Here is a 19,393-nt window from a genome sequence, read left to right on the forward strand (position 1 = left end):
GACGTAGTCCAGCCGGTCTCCCTTGGGAGAGGTGATGACGATGCCGGCTCCCAAGCCGTTGCGCATCTTCGAGCCGTCGAAGTGCATCTTCCAATGCGTGGAATCCGGCACAGGCGGCAGTCTGCATCTCAGCCCGGGCCGACGAAGAAGTCCGCGAGGATCTGCGACTTGATGGCTGTGCGTGGCTCGTAGAGGATGGTGTGGGCGGCTAGCTCCAGGCCCACTTGGCAACCCGGCCGTTCGCATCCTTGCTGCCTATGATTTCTGCCAAGGGCGCTGTGGCAACCACCCTGATGGGGTGCTCTTGGAAGTAGTGCTTGAGCTTCTTGGCCGCCATGTAGACGCCGTAGGTGACCTTCTGGTAGTGGGGGTAATTTTGCTTCGACTGGGAGAGCACTTTGCTAAGGTAGTAAACTGGGCGCTGAACCAGCTGCTCCCTGTTGCCGGCTTCTCTGCGCTCCACCACCAGGACAACGCTAACCACTCGATTGGTGGCTGCGATGTACAACAACATCGGCTCCATTGAACCCGGCGTTGCAAGGATTGGCGCGGTTGAGAGCACGCGCTTCAAGTCACGGAAGGCCTCATCCGCCTGCGGTGACCAGACGAATTTGTCCGCCTTCTGCATGAGGTGATACTGAGGCAGTGCCTTCTCCCCAGCCCGGTGACGAAGCGGCTCAAGGAGGCCAGCAGCCAGCAAACTTACCGGACGTCCTTGAGGCACTGCGGCAGTTCCATCTTCTCCAGGGCACTGATCTTGTCCGGGTTGGCTTCGATCCCTCGCTGAGAGACGAGGTAGCCAAGGAGCTGGCCAGACGGCACGCCGAATGTGCACTTGGCCGGGTTGAGCTTCATCCGGAATCTTCTCAAATTGGTGAAGGTTTCTCTCAGGTCATCAAGGAGGGTAGTCATCTCCTTGGTCTTTACAACGACATCATCCACATATGCGTGAACGTTTCTGCCGATTTGGTCCTGCAAGCATTTTTGCATGCACCTTTGGTAGGTGGCGCCTGCATTTTTCAAGCCGAACGGCATAGTCGTGTAGCTTGATAAGCCCCGTGCGGGGTAATGAACGAAGTCTTTATTTGATCAGCCGGATTCAAAGGAATGCGGTGGTAGCCTGAATAGGCATCTAGGAAAGACAACAGTTCACGGCCCGGCGATCGAGTCTATGACTTGATCTATGCGCGGCGGGGAAGGGATCCTTCGGGCACGCCTTGTTCAGGCTGGTGTAGTCGATACACATGCGCCAGGAGCCGTTCTTCTTCAAAACCAGGACCGGGTTCGCCAACCAGTCCGGGTGCAGCACTTCCATGATGAAGCCGGCAGCTAGGAGCCGGGCGATTTCTTCACCGATGGCCTTCCTTCGTTCTTCGGCGAAGCGCCTGAGAGGCTGCTTCACCGGCTTGGCTTCAGGCCGGACGTGGAGGTGGTGCTCAGCCAACTCCCTCGGCACACCCGGCATGTCTCTTGGAGTCCATGCGAAGATGTCCCGATTCTCACGGAGGAAGCTGGTGAGCTCGCTTTCCTATTTCTTGTTCAAGCCGGCACCGATGGTGACGAACTTGTCCGGCTGCGCCGGGTCCAGCAGGATCTTCTTCGTGTTGTCGGCCGGCTGGAAGTGAGTCGTCCCAGCCGGGTTGCCCGCAGCCGGCATGTCTGTCTGCGCGGCTTTGGCGAGGGCGACGGCGTCGTGGATGAGCTGCTTCTCGGTGGCGATGACCAGCGTCTGGGCCATCTTGGAGCTCTGCGTGGCGCAGTCCATGGAGCGGCGATAATCGCCGGCTACGGTAATGACCCCCTTGGGGCCAGGCAGCTTCATCTTCAGGTACCCATAGTGGGGCACCGCCATGAACTTGGTCAGGGCCGGCCTGCCCAGGAGCGCGTGGTAGGGACTCACGAGGTCCACCACCTCGAACTCGATTCTCTCGGTGCGGAAGTGGTCCGGCTTCCCGAACATCACCTCCAGCGTGATCCGGCCGATCGGCTGGCAGCAATGGCCTGGCACGATGCCATGGAAGACGGTGGGGGTGGGGCGCAACTCGGCCTCTTGGATGCCCAGCTTGCGGGCGGTGTCGCGGTAGAGGATGTTGATGCTGCTGCCGCCGTCGATGAGGACGCGCGAGAAACGCACGCTGCGCCGGGTTGTGCCAATGGTGGGGTCGAGGACCATGGCGTAGCTGCCCGGCTTTGGCAGGACAGCCGGTGTGTCGCGGCGATCAAAAGTGATGGCCTGCTCTGACCAGTTTCGTCTTCGGGGACCGGCGGTATGACCGCGTTGACTTCGAGGGAACGGCGCTCTTGGCTCGTCCTGTCCTCGGGCTCGGAGGTGAAGATGATGTAGGTGGCGTCTTCGGCCAGATATCGGCCGGCATGGTGCACTTGGTTAGCCTCGTGGTGCTCGAGGTTGGCGTTCTCTGCGCCGGCTTGGCCACCCGGCCCGCCGGCTGGTGGAGGCGGGGGGGAGGCGGGAGGGGTTCACCGCTTGTCAGCCGCTTCATGAAGTGGCAGTCGCGGGTGGTGTGGTTGGAGGGGTTCTTGCCGCTGTGGTACTTGCACGGCGAGTCGAGCATCTGCTCGAAGGTGTACTTCGGCTTCCACTGCCGGTCTTGCTTCTGGCGGCGGCTGCCGCACTGCGCGTTGTCTGCCACGGCGGCCACGTGGCGGAGCCGTGCCGGCGGTCCGGCTGGTCGTTGTGACGCTTGCCGCGGCAGGTGTCCCGCCGGCTGCCGGGCGAGGCGCCCCCGGCCGGCTTGTTGTTGTCCCTTCTGGTGGGGGCCGGCGAAACGTCAGCCGGCGCCTTGCCGGCTTCCTCAGCCAGCGCGTACTTGTCGGCGATGGCCATCAAGGCGGCCATCGACTTGGGGTCACTGTGGCGCAACTTGTGCCACAGCATGGTGTTGGGCCGACAGCCTCCCATGAAGAAGCTGATGGCCTGGATCTCGTGCACGCCCTCACAGGAGTTGCGCATCTCGCACCAGCGCGTCAGGTACGCGCGATCCGTCTCGTCGGGGCCCTGCTTGCACATCTCAAGCTGTTGAGGGCGACCCGGCCGGCGATAGGTGCCGGTGAAGTTGCTGATGAAGGCCGCTTCGAAGTCGAGCCAGCCGTTTATGCTGACGGCTGGCAGGTTGTTGAGCCATGTGCGGGCGGAGCCGACCAGCATCAGGGGGGAGTAGCGCACGGCCCAGCGCTTGTTGCCTTTGGCGATGCCGACTGCGGTGGAGTAGTCCTGCAGCCAGTCCTCCGGCTTGGCGGTGCCGTCGTACTTGGGGGTGTCACGGGGGAGCGTGAAGCCTTCGAGCGTGGGCTCGTTGGCGATGCGGGGCCCGAAGCACTTTGGGCCGGCTGGAGCTTCTTCTTCCGCAATACGGGATTCGACCAGCCGGTCGAGGCGATCTCGGGCGTCGGCGGGCTCAATGCGCGGGCCCAGCCGGGAGTGTGCCGGCTGGCGCGCGCCGCTTGCTTCTGGAGCCGCCCGGTGATGACGGCGGGGCCCGGAGTCTTGCTCCTGGTTCTGGCTTGGAGGGGGCCGGCTGCGGCTGCTGCCGCTCGGCTGATGGCTTGGCCGGCCCGAGCTGTGCGTGGCCCGGGAATCAGGGCGCCGGCTTGGTGCTGGGGAGGATGACTCGGCCGTGTCCCTGGCGCCTTCCTGTCGTTGCTGCAGCTCCACGAGCGTGAGAAGCTCTGGGGGCATTGACATACCTGGGGTCGGCGATCTGCCTGTTGGCTGCGTTGAGCAGCTCAGTCACCCGCCTAGTCTGGCGGCGTAACTCTTCGCCCTGAAGGCGGTTCAGCTCTTCTGCGGCGGCTTCTGCCGCGCGCACGTTCTTGTCGGGGGTGTTGTAGACGGGGAGCTCCGCGGACGGAGCCGGCGAAGGAGCGCCGTCGCGGGCGATCTCAGCACCAAGGTCGCGGCCCCTGCGGCGGCTGTGGCCGGCTCGGCTTGGCTCGTCGCCGCCTGGAGTGAGGCCGTGGGCGCGGTTGTACTCGCGCTGGGTGATCTCCATCTGGCGCTTAGCAGCAGCCAGTTCTTCGGTTTGCTTGAGGAGGAGCTGGCGGTGCGCCTCCAAGTCCGCCTCGATGGCGGTGGGGTCGGCACCAGGCGTGAGCGGGGTGCTCAGCTTTGCCCAGACTTCGTCCAGCCGGGACGGTGGCGGTGGCGCTTTCGGGCCCGAGCCGGAGGCGTTGGGGTCGATGTTGCGCTCCAGGTTGGGGCCGCGCATGCGCGGGTTCTTGGTGGGGAGCTCGTCGCCAGCCATCATGACTTGCACGACAGCGGGGCTGGCGGGAGCGCTGCTGCCGGCTCGCGGAGGAGGGCTAGCGCAGCGCAGCACCTGCCGCGGGTAGCGCGGCGGTGCGACGGTGGCGACGTAGACGTCGAAGCCGCCGAAGGAGATGACGCTGCCGCCGGCCGGAAGGGTCGGTCAGCGAAGCAGCCAGCGTTGTCGGCGACGCGGTCGAGGGAGCCGAATCTCCAGATCAAGCACGAAGCGACTCGCTCGCCGGTGGTGGTGGTGAGGCCCGTCCGGATGAAGACACCGGCCGAGGATGCTGAAGGCCCCACGGTGGGCGCCAAATGTCGTGGTATCGTCACGGCATATGCCATAGGGTGGCTAATCGAAGTGGTTCCTGAGGGATCTCACGGCGGTATCCGGATGCGGGTATGGGCACGAGCGACACGGCGACGTACCCAGGTTTGAGGCCCTCCGATGGAGGTAAAACCTCTACTCCTGCTATGAGTGTATATGATGATCACACAATACAATGGTGCTCCTAGAGCTGTGTTCGGCTGCTCCTGAGAGGCTAAGGGAGACGATGGTCTCTCTCACAGGGCAGCTCTGTAGGTGGGTGAAAGCAATGAATGATCGATCCCCTGCACGAGAGGGGGTAGTGCGGCTTATATAGGCACCGGCACTTTACATATAAGACCCTATAGTTCTTGGCCGGCTGGGCCGGCTTCGCTTCCGCTCCTTCCCGAGGCTGTGACGTCGGGAGTGGTTGAGGCATCGTGGCCTGTCCCATCCGGCTGCCACGGTCGGCGGTATGGAGGAGGTGTCCCTGTCGCCGTCGCCCACGCGTAGGCGTGACGGATCGTCGTAAGCCACGACGGCCTGTCCGGCGCGTGGCACCGTTGCTCCACGGTGCCCCGCGCTTTACGGAAGATGGAGTCAGCGTGGACTTTGGGAACCCGGATCACCTACCCGGTTCCTTCCAGTGCAAGACTCGCCAGCCTCGAGTCGGTCTGAGGTACAAACCCCAGTCGGATATGGCTTGTAGAAGCCGGCCCAACTACAGCATTGGTGGCCGTAGCCAGGCCGACTAGGACCTAGAGCCAGCCGGCTTCCAGACCAGCCGGCCACGGCGCCAGCCGGCTGCTCCTCAGCCGGCCTTTGCCGCGAGCCGGCCAGTGGCCAGCCGGCTGCTCCGCGTCCATTGCCCTATCCGGGGTCTTCCCCCCGACACCAATTGAGTATTAATCAATTTTAGAGCCCATTTAGGAAACTTAAAGAAAGAAAGCAAATAAATAGGAATACTAGCTAATACTGATCTAACTAGCTCCCTTTTGGCTGCAGAGGACAACAACTTCCCCCTCCAACCAGCTAATCTACTCAAGAGAGAATCAATTAAAGGTTGTAAATCCTCCCTTTTTAATTTCTCATAGTGCAAAGGAATTCCTAAGTACTTAATTGGGAAGGATCCCAAAACACACCCAAAAGTTTCCAGGAAAGAAGTACATTCCTCTACCTCCACATTAATAGGAATCAACTCACTCTTATGATAGTTAATACGCATACCAGATATTTGTTCAAAACAAGTCAAGATCCACTTCAGATTAGTTGCAATCCTATTATTTTTCTCTAAGAAAAGTAAGGTATCATCAGCATATTGCAAGCAAACAACTCCACCAGGAACAAATTCAGGACACAGACCCCTAACCAATCCCTCATTGCCCCCTTTGATGAGCATTTTTGAGAACACATCTACTACAAAATTAAAAAGACCAGGAGACAGGGGATCTCCCTGTCTTAAGCCTTTACCAGTAAGGAAAAAATTACTTTCAACCTCATTATTTTTGACAACCACTGATACTACATAAGTTTACTGTCTAATCAACCTAATCCAGAAAGGACTAAAACCCCTAAGATGCAAGATCTCATAAAGGAAATCTAGATTAACCCTGTCATATGCCTTTTCATAATCAATTTTAAAGACAAACCCCTCTTTCTTCCTCCTATGAACCTCATGCACAATTTCATGTGCAGTAACCACACTCTCTAAAATATATCTGCCTTTGATAAAAGCAGATTGATTATAAGAAATTAACCTCCCTATTACTTTAGCCAATCTATTTGTTAAGACTTTACAGAAGATCTTGAAGCTACAATTCAAGAGACTTATAGGCCTAAACTTCCTCATAGTCCTAGCATCATTTTCTTTTGGGATCAGAGTAATCATAGCAAAATTTAGTCTAAAGATATCCAACTTATCTTCAAACCAAGCATCAAATAAATTCATCAAATCTTGTGCAATAATATCCCAGTACTTCTGGTAAAAGAAAAAGGATAAGCCATCGTGTCCGGGTGCACCATCAGCATAAGACCCAAAAACAGCCTCCTTCACCTCATCTAAAGTAAAACGACTCCCTAACATCTCATTTTCCTCTATAGTTACCTTTTCTTCAGGAAGGAAAAAATTATCTAACAACCTAATGTCAGGTCTATCTTCAGCACCAAACAAATCCTTATAATAGTGTTTAGCTATCTCTAACATATCTTTAGTTGCAGTGACAGGACCATCAGGCCCATCTAACACAGCAATCATTTTCTTCCTTCTCCTTTGATTAGCTAAAGCATGGAAATAAGCAGTATTCCTATCTCCTTCACATATATCTTTATCTCTGGAACGCTGCTTAGCTTTAATCTCCTCAATGAGCCAAAAAGAACTTAGCTCCTCAAGGATAAGATTAAATCTTTCAGCTTCCCCATCTGACAGCTCTTGAGATTCAGCTTTAATATCTAGTCTATCATATTCCTCCATAAGGTTTTTCTTTTTCTTCCTAATTTCAGCATCAATATTTGCACTCCGCCCTTTAGCAGAACACCTAAAGCACCTAACCTTAGATTGCCAAACATCCAAAGGATTATTGCTAAAAACCTGGATAGACCAAGCTTTAACAACCACCTCTCTAAAATCCACTCTAGTGCTCCACCATTTCTCAAATTTAAAGCTACTCTTCCTAGGCACCACATTTTCCCCAGAATCCCAGAAAATGGGAGTATGATCACTACCTAATCTAGGTAAAGCTCTTGCATTTCCTAAAGGAAACAGAGCCTCAAAACCAGTAGTACAAAAAATCCTATCAATTCTACTCATAATTCTATTACTTTGATTATTACTCCAAGTAAAGGATCTACTAGCTAGACCAATTTCCACTAGGGCCCACAAATCAATCCAAGCATTGAATTTATCGGCCCATTTATAATCTATCACTCCATTACTTTTATCACACTGTGACCTAACCAGATTGAAGTCCCCTCCAATCGTAGCAGGCCCATCCCAACCTAAGCACAACTCATGTAACTCTGAAATAAAAGCATCTTTACCCTCTTCATAAGGAGAGCCATAAACTGTGGTAAGCCTAATTATCACACCAGTACTTTTAACCCTAACAACTGTACTAACAGAGAAGGTTCTAATATCCCAAGAAATTATCTCAAAGACATCACTATTAACCCCAACTAAGATCCCACCAGCTGAACCAACTGCAGGACTAAAATTCCACTCAAAGTTTCTATTTCCTAGAAGATTTTTCAAGAAAGATCTAGAGAACTTCTCCTTTTTTGTTTCCTGAAAGCCAATATAATCAACTTTCAGAGGTATGACAGTGTCCTCTAAACACTTCTTCCTACCAGGGGCAGTGATCCCTCTAATGTTAAAAAAGGAAATTAACATTGCACTCTCTTCCTAGGGTGCTTGCCCCGTGATTTCCTAATGACCTCTATCCATTTTTCACCTTCATCCTCATAATCATCTACATCTTGCCCATTATAAGCAACAGGAGTTGTTACACCTCTTCTCACCCTAGAATCTAGAGGAGAACCATTGTAACTTTTTCCATCTATGATCTCTAAATCTACCTTATCAATGGAAGCTAAAGGAGATCCATGAATGTTATTCTCACTAAGGATCTCACTATCAACTACCACACTCCTATTATGAACCACCTTGTTCACTGGACACCTAGACTGAGGAGACCCATGAGTATTATTCTCCCTAGGGATCTCAATATCTATTACCACATTCCCATTATGAGACACACTACTCACTTTGGACACCTAGACTGATCAGCTGAACTTCCTCTTTTTCACAACTACCACTAACAATGAAATATCAACACCTACATTCCTAGCTAGAGATTCAAGATAATCAACATCTAAAGACTGAAAAGCATTAGAATGCATTATACCTTTCATCTTTTTGTTTGGCTCTTCTAGGTTATTCTTCTTCTTGTACTCAATGGCCTTCTTCATCACATTCATTGACCTATCAACCCTGGAACTCTGTCTTGTAGCCTGAACAGGACCCCAGGTTTTCTTCTTCTTTGTCTTCTTCTGTTGGTCAGAATCCACCACTCCTACTATATCAGGCCTCTCAAAGCTAGGCATAATATCCTCTGGAAGAGTACACTCCAAGCCTTCATTCATCTCTCCACTGCCTAGATCAATCCCATCCTTGCAAGTTAAGCTTCCCTGATCTTCCAAAAGGAAGTTTTGTATCTCTTCACTCACCACCTCATCAATCTTGTTGGGCCCACTCCTCCAGATGAATCTTCCTTCCTCATCTACCTCACCATTCTTGAGCAGCAAATCATACACTTCTTCTCCACTAACATATTCTTTCACCTCACCACCATCAGAAACCAGCCTCCTTCCTACAGAGCCAGAACTAACTGCATTAGTATTCACCACCACAAAATTTGTAGAGTTCCCTGCAGCACTGCCTCTGTCTGTATCCATCCCATCCTGTCTTTCACTGTTTTGCTCCTCATTTTCATGCTCATCATTCCCATCAGATGGTGGGGGTGGTGGTGGGACAGGTGGATCATCTGCTACCCCAGTAGCAGGTTCACCCTCAACCTCAAACAGCAGCTGATGAAATTTCCCTTGGAAATGAAAGAGCCTACCAGCAGGAATCTTGGTAGCATCCCTGCATTTTATCTTCACCCTTACCACCTCAGCACAATCCTTGAACACACTCATCCAGTCAACTTCTTCAAGGATACCACACACAGATACAACTTGAGCTATTATGTTCCACTCACACCATGGAGGCTGCAGACCATGTATCTTCATCCATGTCACCTGCATCACTGCCACAGGGTCTGGATCATCATCCCAAGCCTCAACTTTGACCCATACTCCAGGCTTTGTCAGTCCAAACCTAGGGTACCCAATCACCTGGTCCACTGGAAGATGTGGAGGGAACTTCACCAGGTATGACCATTGGGTAAGTTCTCTGATCTGCCATGGCCAGTTTGTCCTATAGATCCCTGCAAACTCCTTTGCTAGCTCAGCTTTAGATATATTCCCCTCTTCTATCAGCACCAGCCCACAATTCTTGGTAGTGGTCACAGGATTTACAACTACCTCAGGAATCTCAATATGGAAGAAACCCAAGCCATTAGCTGCACTTCCAATATATTTGGCCACTTGAGGAGGTCTTTTGATGACAGGGCAACCTTCCACACCATGATTAGTAGCCTTGCAAATGAAGCAAAAGGCTTTCTTGTCACAAGATTGCTTGAAGTGTCCAGGCTCACCACATCCCAGACAGATAGTGTCTACATAAGACATCTGATTTGGAATCACCTGAACTTCACCTCCTCCACCATTCTTCTTCTTCTGCATCTGCTTTGCCAACCCACTCTTAGCTTTAGCACCATTATCTTCCACATGACCTTGAGAACTCTGTGGATTTTCTTCAGCACTGGGAGCAATCCATTGGTTGGACTGAAATCCAAACTGCTGAGGGTTGAACTGGGGGTAAGGACCTTGAAAGGCCCAGGGAGGAGGCATGCCACCAGGAACAAAACCATAGGACTGTGGAGGAAATTGAGGATATGGACCTTGATTCTGCTGAAAGGGTTGCTGTTGTTGCTGAGGACCCTGCTGAAATTGATTGCTGTTGAATTGCTGTCGATTCCAATTGTCACCTCTTCCCCCTCCAGATCCCCTTCCTCTGTTTCTTCCTCCACGCCCTCTGTCAGCCATGATCACCACCTCAGACTCCAGGTCAATGAGTTCAACCTCTTCAACCCCCAGATAGCATAAGCTCGGTCTCTCTGGTGGTAATGGCGGCGGAGGAGGGGAGCACCGAACCCTAGAGCGTGGTGGGCTTATATATGGAGCCACCCTTGTGGTAGGGTTGTCTAGATGCTTGGGAATATCCCACAGCTGTCCAAAAAGCACTTCCAGCTCCTTATCCTCCATGTCTACGACCGGCACATGGTCTTCACCATCTTTTGACCTGGTCCACGACGCCATGGACGAGCTCCTGGAACCCACCAACACCTCCTTCTCCTTTCCGCTCCCGCCAAAACCAAGCGCAACTGCTCCAATCAAGTCTCTGTACTTTCGAGCACCTCTGGCGTCCTGTTCAGCAACCGATTGTGTTGCCGTAGAATCATCATAGCCAACGCCGCCTTCAGCTCCGTTACAGCAAGCCCCAGCGGAAATGGCCTCCTGTTCCACCTCGGAGGAAGCAGCGCAAAAGCTTTCTCCCTCGCCAAAACGAACAGAGAATGCTGGTCGCTCACCTCTAAGCTCTGTTCCGACCTCCCATTCTCCTCTGCTCGCAGACTCTGAGCGGTGTCCTGCAACTCTAGATCTCGATGATAGACCTCCTGCACCTGCACAGCTCTCGGACCAGGCTTCCGCCCCTGAACTGGCGCCTGGAGCGCCATTACCGCTCCGAAGACGAACTTGGTCTCCGGCTCCACCTGTTCCTTCGGACTCCGCTGCCGCTCCGAGGTAGGCGAGCTCGGGACCAACGGCGATTGGCCCAAACGAGCCCACGCAGAAGCTGAAGCCGCTGCTCCCAGGTGAAGTAGCTCGGTCCTCCGCTGAATCCCTGAGCGCCGACCTCGACCCCGCCATTGCCGATCCAGCTTCCGCACTCGCAACGCCTTCGCGAGCTCCCATCTCCCCTTCCTCGCCTCCCGCACCAGACCGCCACCACCACGATCGCTCCCCCGCCTCCGCTCCGTCCTCATCCGTGCAGATCGCCAGCGTCAGCCTTCGATTCGCCTTGGATTGCGGTAGGAACCTAGCTATGGGCGGCGAGTTCGGTGTGAGTGACTGTGGAGTTTGGGGGAAGGCAAGTGGCAAGGGCAGGCTCTCGCGCGACGCGTGGAGAGGCAAACGCCGCGCCCCTGGCCCGCCATGGACGCGAATCGAGGAGATCCCGCCATGAACAGGACCTTGGGTCGGACTCGTGGTGGAGTCGCCGAGGAGTCGCGAGAGCAACGCCATCCGCTCTGAACTAAGGGTTAGCGCCTGCACATATAGCGATCAGATGCATTGTACCTGCCCTAAAATAAAAGGAACGGGAGATAGTGGTTGGTGATTTCTTTTTCCTGTGATGGAGACGGTGTGGATCCCATGACACCCATCTGGCCCCGATGCCTTGTCCGCCGCCGGCAACTACCCGCCGGCCTGCTTCCTTGCAGCGGATCTGGACCACGACGGCCAGATCAGCGGGAGGCCATCACATTCTTCAACGCCTCCAGGCTCCTGCAGCCTGTGCTATTCTAGGTACTAATAGTAGATCTGATCGATTTGGGCAGGGCTTGTAATTTTAAGAGCTAGCAATAGCACTTCTCTGTAACCACACTCCACGCTGCAGCAATTAATCTCGTCAAGCTCATCACGCGTTCTCCCGACTACTAGTGAGTTCTTGTCTCAGCTAGTAACTTTTTGGGATGTACCTTTTTTCAGTTCTGGCTGTAATATTGTAACTAAGAAAAGTAATTTTTCTCCAACTTCTGGCTGTAGTTTTTTGTAACTAGATGTATTTCCTTCGTCTTTTTTACATCCAGTTTGATGAATGGCTCAAGGTGTTTTTTTTCAATTCTAGATGAAACTTTATGCATCTGGATGTAATTTTTAACATTTTTCTACATCTAGAATTTTTAATGGATCAATGTGCAGGATACAAATATCTTTTTTGATCCCAGGTTTGGTGCACCGGATGTAACTTTTTATCTTTTTATTACATCCATGGCTGCAATTTTTACATCCTCAATTTAGATTATAAACTAGCTGGTGTTTATTAACGATGATTTGAATTTGTGTATTAAATTCTATTTTTTACATGCCAATACGCGTTCTTAACTAGAGGTAGAAAAAATGGAGATGGGATGTGCATTTTTTTTTCTGGCGTGAATTTGCAACGTGATGTAGTATTTCTTTCACACGATCGGTCTCGCATTTTTATCGTCAACTTGTGACGGAGCCGTGAATGAAAAGGCCTTCTTTTGCATGTGCTGTGTTTCACGTCCGGATAAAGCCGGCATCCCGTGTGTCATCAGAACTTTCTATTTTTAGAAAGTCACAGATGTGGGACCAATTTATTTCTATTTTTGGGTGGGGCACTCCCTAAAGCAAACCGGTGCTATAGCACTGTGTAGAAACGTCTTACGCCTGACCTCCACGTCTTGAGCACCTGACGTCTAGGCCCCCTCAAGTCTCAACAAAGAAAAGCTTGTACTACTTTGTACAGATGCTCCTATCTATATTTGAAATATAAGTACTTTACAAAAGAAAAGAAAAAAAAAACTCATGCGCAACCAGACACGCTCAATTCTTAGTATTGAAAATATGGGTAATTTATCATGAGATTTAATCCAAACAATCAGTGGACAAAACATGGTCGTAACAACAAAAGATTAAACTAGCATGCGAACTAGTAGAGCGTATGAACGTAGCATATCTATATTGAATGTCATAGCAAGAAACTCAAGCAAAATCTCAAATACAAGGAGGAGGAACACGGTGCAGAGGGGGGTGAGGGCATTCACGTTGTCGGTGTTGTATCCCATGTCGTCAAAGAGGTTGTCAATGTCAGGAAAAGAATTCATCGTTGGAAATCAGTCGTTGACGTTCATTACGTTATCTCCCCTCTCCCGTACATGATCAAAAGAGCCGGGGTTCCATAGGCCTACTTTCCCGTCAAACAATACAAGTCGACGAACAGGATGGGGAAGACTCGAGCAGTGGCACGATGCTCTAGAACCAAGTGGCATGCGCATAGGTTGTGTTGCGGCGCGTCCCTCTAGAGAGGAGCGACCTCTCTTTTATAGGCACGATGAAGTGGTGAGACATGACCACTAACAGTTCAGACAAAGCTGAACGGGCAAATGTGTGTATTCACAAACTAATCGTACGCAAGGCATATGTGCTCCCTCGTCTCGTCTCAATCCATGAAACACGAGTGCGACACGATGAGGCGAGACATGCGGCGAAGGAGGAGTGTGTGTGTAGGGGCTCACATATATAGACACTACTAGGGAAACAGCTGTAGATCCAGGGTTATCACCGGTGTACCACTTATTTAGTGCTCTTGCGATAACAAGATACCGCCGGCGTACCTATATTTTTTGTGTGCCGGTGATAAGCGTTGGCGTGTTTACAGACGGTGCAGCCACATACCGCCGGCGTACCAAAATACGGGTACGCCTGCGATAGATGATCTATTCCTGGCATACAAATATTGTGGTACGCCAAGGGCAGTGGATGTGTGTATTGTCTCGGCCAAATCCACTTTCTCTCACTTTCATTCCTTGTTTCATGCTGCACCTAACCTACCATGCACACCACCACACACCTACCACGCACACACCACGACCACACACTCTCGATCCCCTGTCGCCGCCTCCTACCTCCCCGCCCTCTCTCCTTATTTTAGGTAACTGTAGCTAAACTTATTTTACATGTTATAATGATACAAAGGTGTGATAAAACTTAATAGTACATGAAAGCATATGGCGGACACCACAAAACATATATCGGTATCTTGCATCTGAAATAAGGTGGTAACATAAACAGGGCTCCTATCTCTTCCACTTTCATAGTATTTCAAACATCAAGAGCAAACTTAATCACATAATTTTGAACAAAATCGCCACATAAAGACCAACCATCTAATGAGCTTATTACATCATCTATTTCTTTTATATCATTTTCATCCTCCCATATATTAGATACAATTGTTCCACATGGAGGACTACTAGGAAATAAAGTATCTTCATCATTTTCAATAGTATAATAAGGGGGTTTAGTAGGAATTTGTGCATTACTTGTTATGAATATAAGGTGGGTAGCGACTCCATTCTTCCTCCACTTATTCTTCTTTATCCTCCGTGTTTTGTTCTTCATTGGCACTATCAAAATGATTTATTGCATTCAAAGCATTAGTACCAAGAGGAATATTCAATATTTTAACATATATAATAAATAAATCTTTGATATCATTGGAAACCATTTTTTACTTTTTATCTTTTCATTTTTCTATGGGTTTTATATTTATAAGTTAGTTTCTGAAAATAAAGGTAAATGCAATGCAAACAAGAATAGAAGCTTAGCGCTACGCTCCCTGACAACGGTGATGACCCACAAGTATAGGGGATCGCAACAGTCTTCGAGGGAAGTAAAACCCAAATTTATTGATTCGACGCAAGGGGAGCAAAAGAATATTTATAAGCTTTAACAGATGAGTTGTCAATTCACCTGCACATGGAAATAGACTTGCTCGCAACAGTTTATCAGTAGTAACAGTTTTATAGCAGTGGTAGTAGTGAAGTAACAGCAGTAATGAAATAAAAAACAGCAGTAGCGATGATTGCAGTAGACAACATGATTAAAATATTATAGGCACAGTATGGATGAACGGGCGTTGCATTAATGATATAGTTCATATAATAGCAAGACGTGGGCATTGCAAGTAATAATGATAAAAGCAACCTAGTATAAAATAACCATAGGTGTGTGTTCCTATTTTGTCGTGTGTGCTCGCAATGAGAAACTTGAACGACATCTTTTGTTCTACCAGCCCGTTGCAGCGGGTCCTCAAGGGAAACTACTGTCTGTTTTTAGGGTCGAAGGCTTAATATAGTCGGGAGGAGAGGTCGAGGGGGTGGTCGAGGCGGACATACCACCCCTAGGCGCTGCCAAGCCTGGCCCGCGCCTAGGGAAGGTGTGGACCCCTCGTGTCCCCCCTCCGTCTCGTCTTCTGGCCCCGTGAGTCTTCGGGTGAAATATGGATTCTGCGATCTTTTCCGGGAATTTTCCTGAAAGTTAGATTTCTGCAAAAAAAAACAAGACATCGGAGCAATTCTGCTGAAAACAGCGCTAGTCCGTGTTAGTTGCATTCAAAACACACAAAATAAAGGGCAAACAACAGCAAAAGTGTTCGGGAAAGTAGATAGGTTTTGGACGTATCAACTCCCCCCAATCTTAGCTTATTGCTTGTCCTCAAGCAATTTAGTGACAACTAAGTGCGATAAAAGACTTTCACGAACCTATTTGCTTCATATGATGTATATATTCTCACTACATGATCAAATACTTTTGCAATTCATGATAGGAAGTATGTAACTAAGGCTACTCAATAGTTATGCAAACTATGAAAAGATACCAACATAATAATAAGCAACATGAAACATAAGTATCTGTAAGGTTGCAATGCTTATAATATGATATGATAAAGTGGTATATCGCTTGCCCTTATTTGTGGAGCAAAACATAAATGCCAGGACACCTATGAAGTTCAAGAGAAGACTAGAAGTAAAAATATTGAAAGATTCAAGCATCGATCACAATTATACCACAATTAATCTTATTCTGGGACAAGCACATTAAACTAAGAATGAAAGCTATGCTTTCGAGAAGGTGCTCAAAAAAAGGATGGTGACTCAACATAAAAAGTAAAAGATTGGCCATACGCAGAGGGAATCAAGACTACTCATGTGCTAGAAATTTTCATTTCAAATGCAATAGGAGTGTTGAAAATATACATTTTGTATGCATTTCTATGTCAACGACTGGAAATAAGTGATTTGTCATCCTTTCATATAGTGACCTCAAAAGCGGCTCCCATGTAGTTCTCCAATGCACACCATTATTTAGGATCTCTCCAGTACATAATGTGTGGAGCAGTGTTTGTTTATTTGTTTATTTTATATTTTATATGGGATGGGCACCCGGTTGCCTTGCTCTTTTTGCAATATTATGGACCAGCACATTATGCATGCTAGTCACGGTATGAAGTCATGAAAGCACAATAAAGCACTCAATACTTCCTCATGAGCTAAAACAAAACACAAAACATGTGCTAATTTTGAAGGTTTAAAGGTAGCACGCAAGCAATTCACTTTAGAGTGACAGTGAAATATCACATATAGATATATATGGTGGACACAATTAGCACTTTAGTTTTGGTGGTTGGATGCACGAGTAGAGCTCATACTCAGTACAAGTGAGATAGACTGGAAAGCGACAATCAAGAAACCAGTAACTGTCATAATCATGCTTGCAACAGAAGAAATTAACGGAAGCATAAAAGTAATACAAGAACTCCGAGGCAAGATAAATCAGCAAGGCTTAAATGACTTTCGTTTAGTCTTATGCATGCTTGAGCATGTGCCAAGTTGATTCAGATGAAACATTTAGAAGAGGATACCACAATGTCATACCGTTATGTGAATAGATCGAGCAATGCAAGTAAACATCTATATGACATATTACGTACTATTAGTAAATCGGAACTAATCATGAGAGAGAGAAAACAACTAAACATCATTAAGTAGCACACACCTTACACAAACAAACTAAGCATGTCCACATAGAGTATATGTACAAAAAAGAAAACAAATAGAGTTCATACCAGTCTCTCACCATATCTCGAATTGTCATGACCGTCATTATTGCTCTTTACTTGTGTGGATTGAATAATATAAAATGATAACCAAGCTTCAATGAAGTCAGGGGAGACCGTTGAACCCTGCAGAAACTTTACAAAACCAAAGAAGAACAGCAAATATTTATAAGTTTTTTAATTTTTAATCAACACACAAAGCAAAATCTTTTTGGATTTTAGAATAGCAAACCATAAAGAGAAAATGAAACAAACTAAAGAAGAAAATGAAGAGAAACAACAGAAATGTTTTTTTTCATTTTTATGTTTTGGAAAGTAGAAACAAAAGCAAGAACAACAAAAGAAATAAAACTAACATAGATACGCTGCAACTAGTGGTAGGAATCTGCCAACACAGAACAGCATGCAAAGATCGATTTTTTTTGAAAATGTTCTGTAGCTCAAATCGAAAAGTGCTTAACTAACGAAAGTTAGATAACAACCTGGGGCATATGGTCAAAAATTGGCAGCTCAAAATTCCGTTCTGTCTGGGAATACGAATGTTTACGGTGATAGCATAGAATCTGTTTTTGGACAGCAACTTCCCCAATTCTCACCTCCTTCCTATTAGAGGCTATCCTTGTTATAAAAATGAAATAAATAAGCTAAGGAGACGTTATTACAGTAGGTCACTAGTAAAAACTTCCAAGATTCAATAAAAGAGAAATTACATAAATAAACTAAACAAAAACGACAGAAAGCGAAACATGGATATACAAAGTTCCGACAGAATATGATGTATCGATGAGTGAGATGTCGGTATACCTCCCCCAAGCTTAGGATTTTGGCCTAAGTGGAGATCAATCACAGGAGGGCCAAGAGGTTTTGCCTCCATAATACGACGAATAAGCACCCTCGTCCTGATATGAACTCGAGGACGCCTCGGTGTAGTGTGTGGTGTAGTCATAAGTGGCCGCCTCCTCCTCCTGGTGCTGCCTGTGGAATCCAAGCAGATGCAGCTGCTCGTCCAACTCCTCCTTCGAACGCGACCATGGCAACTTGTGAACACTAAACAAACCAGCATGTGGCATGGGAACCTCCCTTTCATCTCCATCAGTAAATAACATTCTATATACCATACCTCCTGCACAATAGTTAGCGGTAAAAAATTGATGGTATTTCATAGTAGCAAGATCGAGTCTCTGCGGTGCCAACAACACATCATTTGGATCAATAGGAAGATCGAAATCAGCTATAATATGTGCAAAAATCATTCCCCCATAGATTGGTCCTTTAGCAGATAAGCGACGAGCAATAAGAGCACCAAGGTTGTACTTAGTACTGTTATTGAGTGCAGTAACTAGAAAAGCCAAGTGATAGTTAGAAATATTGCTACTATTTTCCCTACCAATAATACTAGTGGCAAGGTAATAAGTAAAGTATCGAATATCTGAGAGTTGAATGTTCCTTATCTTGCCACGTTGGCTTTCCGGTCATCATCATTTGTCACCCCTCGGTAGAGCTCCAACAAATCAGTAGGAGTGTCTTTGATCCTCTTTGTTGACCCAAACATAGGAATAGCTATGATATCACAAAATATCGACAAGGGCAAAGTAACAGACATATCATAGATTTTAAATGCAACATATGGCTTGTAGGCAGTGTTATGGAAGGAAAAACTCTCAACAAAAGGTCTTAGTGAGCAAAGCATATTGTTCACTCTCATCGTTCATGTAAGTAGTCAAGCCAACACAAGGGAAAATGGATGTATGTGCTTCTCCATCATACCTCTCACCAATGTCCGGTGCAATAAGATCTTCATTATAGGATTGCCTAAATTGAGTAGATGATCTCGAAGACCTTCTTGCCCTTGGTGCTTATCTCTCAAAGATTTCTCCATAGGTGTGGTTGTCCATCCTTCTTCTCTGATTTTTTTTAACAAACCCCATAAAAAATGATTTTAAGACAAACAAATGAAGGAGAACACTTATAGAGACTTACAAGAGGACTAAACATGCATCAAAACAACTTATCTAAGCATAATACAAGCATGCAAGCTCACTTAACATGTCATCTACAGTAGCAAAATACTCAAGATATACTCCACCAAACAAAATTCTACTTGGATAATCGAAGGAGTCACATACCGGAGAGCAAAAGCTTCAAATTTCAGCAGGAAATATGGGTTGAGCAAGGAGATCGAAAATTCACGAGGAGTAACAACAAGAACACGGGTTTGAGCAATGGTGGTGTGTTTTTCGGGTGAGAGAGTCAAATGGCAGAGGAGGGAGCAAGTGGAGGGCCAGGGGGCACACCTGGCCTTGGCGCGGCCATGGTGTCCCCCGCGCTACCACAAGGTGTGGTCGGCCAGTGGGTCCCCATGGGTTTCCCCAGGTGCCTCTCTGCCCCTTTTCATGCGTAGCTTTTTGTATGTGTTTTTTGAATTTTTTCGAAAAACTTTATTTTGGGCAATTTTCAG

Source organism: Lolium perenne, chromosome 6 (assembly GCF_019359855.2).
Source record: "Lolium perenne isolate Kyuss_39 chromosome 6, Kyuss_2.0, whole genome shotgun sequence".
NCBI lineage: Eukaryota > Viridiplantae > Streptophyta > Magnoliopsida > Poales > Poaceae > Lolium > Lolium perenne.